Below are 7814 nucleotides of genomic sequence, written 5' to 3'. Positions count from 1 at the left end.
AGGGCGCCCTCAAATGACCCACCCGAACGATTTTGCATGGGTGCCCGAACGACCGAAACGAAGCGACAAGGGAGAGCCGGGCAAACGAGCTACACGAATGTGCACAAAGCCAACCTCGGGTCACAACTTAGCATTTTTGATACGGGCTTGTTCGCCCGGGCGTGCCCTCGCCCGAACGACCCGCCCGAATGAGTTCACACGGGCGCCCTCAAACGACCCGCCCGAACGAGTTCACACGGGCGCACTAAAACGACCCGCTCGAACGACCGAAACGAACCGACAAGGGAGAGCTGGGCAAACGAGCTGCACGAACGTGCACAAAGCCAACCTCGGATCACAGCTTAGCATTTTTGATACGGGCTTGTTCGCTCGGGCGTGCCCTCGCCTGAACGACCAGCCCGAATGAGTTCACACGGGCGCCCTCAAACAACCCGCCCGAATGAGTTCACACGGGCGCCCTAAAACGACCTGCCCAAACGACCGAAACGAACCGACAAGGGAGAGCTGGGCAAACGAGCTGCACGAACGTGCAAAAAGCCAACCTCAGGTCACGACTTAGCATTTTTGATACGGGCTCATTCACCCGGGTGCGCCCTCGCCCGAACGACCCGCACGAACAAGTTCACACGGGCGCCCTCAAACGACCCGCCCGAACGAGTTCACACGGGCACCTCAAACAACCCCCCCAAACGAGTTCACACAGGTGCCCTCAAACGACTTGCCCGAACGACCCGCCCGAACGAGTTCACACGGGCACCCTCAAACGACCCGCCCGGACGATTTTGCATGGGTGCCCGAACGACCGAAACGAAGCAACAAGGGAGATCCGGGCAAACGAGCTGCACGAACGTGCACAAAGCCAACCTCGGGTCACAACTTAGCATTTTTGATACGGGCTCGTTCGCCCGGGCGCGCCCTCGCCCGAACGACCCACCCGAACGAGTTCACACAGGCGCCCTCAAACGACCCACCCGAACGACCGAAATGAACCGACAAGGGAGAGCCGGGCAAACGAGCTGCACGAACGTGCACAAAGGCAACCTCGGGTCACAACTTAGCATTTTTTATACGGGCTCGTTTGCTTGAGCACGCTCTCGCCCGAACGACCCGCCCGAACGAGTTCACCCGGGCGCCCTCAAACGACCCGCCCGAACGACCGAAACGAACCAGCAAGGGAGAGCTGGGCAAACGAGCTACACGAACGTGCAGAAAGCCAACCTCGGGTCACAACTTAGCATTTTTGATACGGGCTCGTTTGCCCGGGCGCGCCCTCGCCCGAACGACCCACCCGAACGAGTTCACACGGGCGCCCTCAAACGACCCGCCCGAATGACCCGCCCAAACGAGTTCGCACGGGTACCTCAAACGACCTGCCCAAACGAGTTCACACGGGCGCCCTCAAACGACCTGCCTGAATGACCCGCCCGAATGAGTTCACACGAGCACCCTCAAATGACCCGCCCGAACGATTTTGCATGGGTGCTCGAATGACCGAAACGAAGCGACAAGGGAGAGCCGTGCAAATGAGCTGCACGAATGTGCACAAAGCCAACCTCGGGTCACAACTTAGCATTTTTTATACGGGCTCGTTCGCCCAGGCGTGCCCTCGCCCGAACGAGTTCACACGGGCGCCCTCAAACAACCCACCCGAACGAGTTCACACGGGCACCCTCAAACGACCCACCCGAACGAGTTCACACAGGCGCCCTCAAACGACCCACCCGAACGATTTTGCATGGGTGCCTGAACGACCGAAACGAAGCGACAAGGGAGAGTCGGGCAAATGAGCTGCACAAATGTGCACAAAGCCAACCTCGGGTCACAACTTAGCATTTTTGATACGGGCTCGTTCGCCCGGGCGTGCCCTAGCCTAAACGACCCGCCCGAACGAGTTCACACGGGCGCCCTCAAACGACCCACCCGAACGAGTTTGCACGGACGCCCTCGCCCGATCCGCCTGAACGGGTTTGCACGGACGCCCTCGCCCAACCTGCCCGAACAGATTTGCACGGACGCCCTTGCCCGAACGAGCCGCCCGAACGGGTTTGTGCAAACGCCCTCGCCTGACCCGCCCGAACATTTTTTCACGGACGACCTCGCCCGACCCGCCCGAACGAGTTTACACGGGCACCCTCAAACGACCCGCCTGAATGCGTTTACATGGCAAACGACCCTCCCGAACGAGTGTTTACACGACAAATGACATGCTCAAACAACTTTACATGGGTTCGACACACGCTAAAAACGAAGTCACAAGGGAGATTCGGGCAAACGGGCATCACGATCATGCACAAGGCCCACCCTGGGTGCCTTCACACGACACGACATGACATGACCTGACCCGTTTGCATGGGCACCCACACACGACACGTCCTGACCCGCCCGAACGAAATTTGGGGTTTCCATGGGCGCATGACCCGAACGAAATTTTGGGGTTTCCGTGGGCGCACGACCCGAACGAAGGCACGAGGGAGCATCAGGCAAACGGGCCACACGAACGTGCAGAAGACACACGGGCGGTCATGACTTAGTATTTTTGGCACGCCCACGTGTGCCCAGGCACCCACACACGGCACGACACGGCCCAGCTGGCCTTGTGCGAGCTGACCCGACACGGCCCGACCCGCCTTGTGCGAGCCGACCCGACCTGCCCGACCGCATTTGCGCGGGCACCCACACACGACACGACACGACCCGACCCGAACAAAATTTGGGGTTTCCATGGGTGCGCGACCCGAAGGAAGGCACTAGGCACCGTCGGGCAAACGGGCTGCAGGAACGTGTAGAAGGCACATGGGGGGTCATGACTTAGCATTTTTGGCACTGCCATGTGTGACGAGCACCCACGCACGACACGACCCGACACGCCCGAACGAAGGCACGACGGAGCATCGAGCAAACGGGTCGCGCGAACATGCAGGAGGCACACGGGTGGTCATGCCCTAACATTTTTTACATGGCCACATGTTCTTGAGCACCCACTCACGACACGGCATGACTCGACCCCTCTCGACTCGCTCGAACGCATTTGCACAGGCACCCACACATGACACGACTCGACCCGCCCGAATGGAATTTGGGGTTTCCATGTGTGCACGACCCGAACGAAATTTGGGGTTTCCATGGGTGCACGACCCGAACGAAGGCCCGAGGGAGCGTCAAGAAAATGGGCCACATGGATGTGCAGAAGACACATGGGCGGTGACGACTTAGAATTTTTGGCACGGCCACGTGTGCCGGGGCACCCACACACGGCACGACACAACCCGACCCGCCCTGGGCGAGCCAACCCGAATCGCCCGAACGAAATTTGGTGTTTCCATGGGTGCATGACCCGAACAAAGAAGGCACACGGGCGGTCATGACTTGGCATTTTCGGCACGCCCACGTGTGCCCGCGCACCCCCACACACGGCACGGCATGGGATGACCCGGCCCACCCGAAGGAAATTTGGGGTTTGAACGGGTGCACGACCCGAACGAAGGCACGAGGGTAGGAATATCTTTGACTCTAATACATAAATATACCTGGGGTAACATGTCCTTAATATCTTCAACATTTTCTTTTGACTCTTTATAATACTTTAACATGTGCTAGGCCTATTTCAATGAGCAAGAAACTCAATGACAAATATAATATCTATATATATATATATATATATATATATTTATTTATTTATTTATTTTCTTGAATAAATACAAATATCAAAAGTACGTTTATGAATACCGAACCCAATTACACTTTCTTCAACACCCCCTCTCAACTAGGGAGGTATTCATAAATCATTACAAGGTGTTTGGCTATTTTTCAATCTTGAATAATTCACATAAGAGAAACCGGATTGGCAACCCATCTGTTATAGCATCATATTAGCCAACATTGTTCATAGCAAGGCCTTGACTAACACCTTGGTCATTGTCTCTAAAGGTACATACCCACCCAGGTGTTCCCTGAGTATGACCTTCCAGGACAATTCTTGTCTTGGGTTCCCATCCCTCAAAGAATATTGCTCCTCTTACCTACTCTTGACTTGGGTGCCCTACACATCCTCAAAGAGCATCATATGCCAAATGATTGCCCAATCCTCCCGTTATTTCTTGCCAAGTGAAGACAAGAATGTTGTGTCTATCTCTTCCCCTTGATTGGGGAAGACATGCCCAAGTTTCCTCTGACAAGGAACTTGCCCAAGCTCCTTTGTAGTTGGGAACTTGTTAGAACTCCCTCTTAGCTAGGGACTTGTCCATTCATCAACAACGTCTACTTCGTGGGTCCTTCAACCGCTTGATCTCCTTCTTTCCTTCGATGTCATGAAGTCTTTGTTTGAACTTCTTCTTGGCAGGGTACCGGCCATCGATCACTTTCCCCCCTAGTTTGTCATGTAATTGCTCCCTTCGTGGAAAGTGACCTTCTTGATATATATCAGGTCCTTTTTGTCATCTAGCTACTCCTTTGTCACCTTGTCTATCCTTCATAACACTTATCACATGGATGCTTAGTTGTAGTCGCTTGTTCCCGTACTTTGATTTAGTGGCCCTTCGTGATATTGCTCTTCATCATGACATATTTGTAGAGTGGAAATGGTTATCTGCACCTTACAATCTCCAAGGCCTTTATATGTGTCAAGGGTTATTTATCTTTTTCTTCCTTTGTCAGAGTTTCCGTGCCTTCTTTCGAGAGATGTTGAGGAATCTTGTCAAATAGTTATTCTTTGTGACCGCGATGTTCTTCATTTGCTTCTTATTGGATTGATTGGTCAACCACCTTATACTCCTTATGAGAGCACTTCTTCATGTTGACCTTTACTCCACTGTAGCACATGCCTCCGAGCATGTCGTTGGCGAAAGAGATCCTTTTATTCTTGATCGTGATTCTAGAACTTTTCCCATGACCCAATCAATATATATGATGACATGACTTAAACTTTGATGCATACATACCTCACCTTTATTATGCTTTTATCATCGCGACTTTATTTGATAGTTCTCCTCGATTGGTGTAGCCTTTCTTGCTTCATCTGCTCTTGCCTGTATATCATCCTCTCTTGAATCCCATAAATGGGACCCCCAATGAGACCTCTACCCCCTTTGAAAGAAGACTTTAAGCAAAGAGGTTGACTTAGTCATAGGAGGATCTTCCTTCTTTTGCTTCTTGTTGTCTTCTTTCACTTCTTGAGTTACATGAGCTTCTTCCCTTTTTCTCTTGTTTTTGTTGTCCTTCTTAAGTTTAGGACAATCCCTTTTGTAGCGTCCATACTCTTGGCATCCAAATCGTTGGACTTTGGACATGTAGTGGTCCCAACCAATTTGCTACTTTCCTTGCAAAAAGACACTGAGGTATACTCAGAATGGGACATATACTTACTTGATAGAGTTTGAGATGTAGTGAACTTGCTTTCTTCTTGATGGCTTGCCTTCCTTAGATCTTGATGTTGTTCAAGTTGCTTTCTTCAAATGGACTTGCTTGATGACTTGAGTCGTAGTGCCTTTCATTCTTCAAGATGGTGTAGCTTGATGTAGGTCCCTCTTTGATTTGTTCTTCTTGTAGGTTCCTTTATATAAGGCGTTTCTTCTTGCTTTTTAGTCTTCCATCATGAATGACAGATGGTAGACCTTCTTGTCCTTGATGTGATTGAGGCTTCTTGGCTTGACGCTTCAACCTTGTGGATGTTCTTGAGATTCCCTTTCCTTGATGTGTCACCTTAGCTCCGATACCGCGTTGAAGAATCTCGGGCAATGGGGTATAGCGGTATTCTTCTAGACTTGATAACAATTTGTGAAGCTCTTTTGCAATTTATCGTGTTATATTAATCTTCTTCTCTTCTTATTAATGCATGTGTGTTTGCTTTCATCAAACTGGTGCCAAAAACATAAGAACAAGAACACAAGATGTTGGCTCTCTGCCAGGGAAAAACCTCTCTCTCTCTCTCTCTCAGAGGAAAACCCTTTCGTAAATTTCTCTCATTGAAGCTTCTTATTGGTCATTGTGAAGCCCTAGACCCTTGACAATAATATCCCCCAAGCACAAGTCGAGTCCTTCCTCCTCTCTTTACTTTGTTTCTTCGGCGCTTCGTTCCCCGGCACTCTGTCCTTCTTTCAACTTTTGATAGTCCGTGGTGGACTAGCTCTAGAAGAGACTCCAACCTTTGATCCTTAGCGAGATCCTTTACCAATGAAGAAACCTTCATTCTGTTGACCAACCGAGCCTTTTTCTTGATGTGAGGTTGCAGGCTCGATGTACACCAAGTTTACTGCACATGGGGCGATTTCCATCGCGACAAGACATGGGAACCGAAAATTTCCCGCGCTTGGGATGCTTTCGACAAGGCGGGACATGGAATCCCCGGGTTCCCTGAAATTTGGCGACCTCTGTCGAGGAGGGACTGGTAGACCCCATGTCACGCTCCTATCCTAGTGGTAGTATTTCAACCATGCATAAGCGGGTGCGGCACCGCCGTACTTTTTATTTTTACCAATACTTGAGTACACGGTTTGCGCCTACTTCAACACTCGGTCAATTTTCCAATAAGTGTTCTTAACAATGCAGCGAAAATAACTTACCATAAATTTATCTTCTTCAATTATTCTTTCAACCTGTCGTGTCGTGTGGTCGTGCTGCACTGGCCCGCAGCCTACACGACACAACTCCACACCTGAACTGCGAACCTATCCGCCTGACTTTCCCTTCCACAGCGCCCAAACTCTGCCCGTCGGTGTAGTCCATATTGAGGGTGCACGGCCCGCATGCAGTGCGGCCTGCCTGCCTGGACGGTAACCCGCCCTGCTCTGCCTGTCCGCACTACCAAGCCCAACCTGCCCTATGTAATCTGCCTGCCGGTGCGGCCCTCTTACTCACGTCCTTCTCTTCCTTCCGTTTTCGCCCAACTCCTTCCTTTGCACTTGTTCTGCGATGTGGAAGTCTGAGCTTGATGTCCCTTCGTCGAACGCCATCCTGCTTACTTATACGCATCCTTTCGCCCAAGGGCCGTGTCTCTCGAGGATAACAAGGATCGGCTCCATCAACATGCATGCCCGGCTGACCTGCCACATAACCTCGACACGCCCCATTCCAATGAACCGCCGCATCCCTTCATGTGCACCATCGCACCCATGGGTCGACTCCAACACCTCGCCGATTACACCCGTCGCCACACGTCGCACACCTGCCCGCATCCTAACTCGTCCGCACATGGTCACCTCTTTCATCCGGGCACGCAACAAGGTTTGCCCGCGTGCCTTCCGTCGTTGGCTCGCCCATCGTGCAGGTATCAAGGGGCATGCGCCACGCCCAACACGGCGCGAGTTACATGGGAACCCCGCGTGTCATGCCCCCTGGCCTACAGTAGTCTTTCAGCCGTACTTGGTGAGGTGCGGCGCCACCGAACACTTTCTTTTCACCAATACTTATGTTCATGGACTACGCCCAACCATTAGTCTACTTAGTTTTTTTTTCGCAACCAAGTATTATTATGTTTCCTTTATACCAATGAACACCCATACACATTCATTATCATCAGCAATTATACATGAAGAACACAATTGCGCAGTATAAAGGGAGGGGCAACTCCCTAAACAATGAGTCTGCCCGAATACAATATATTATTCAACTCTACAATGTTTACGAGGCTTTACAAGTATACATGGGAAACACGAAGTTTCATACTTAGCCAATTTTACAAATAGGCAACACCTCCGTGTGCCAACCGAGTTCCCTGCCCGAGCTGGGCGGGCGCGCCCTCACACGAGCTGCCAACCGTACTCCTTGACCGAACCTCGTTTACCGCTGCACGACGGGTGGGCGACCTCACTCGAGTCACC

This window comes from Pinus tabuliformis, chromosome Q, assembly GCF_031772625.1.
Source record: "Pinus tabuliformis cultivar Carrire ecotype Pingquan chromosome Q, CPIR1, whole genome shotgun sequence".
Lineage (NCBI taxonomy): Eukaryota > Viridiplantae > Streptophyta > Pinopsida > Pinales > Pinaceae > Pinus > Pinus tabuliformis.
Note: the sequence above shows the minus strand (reverse complement) of the source record.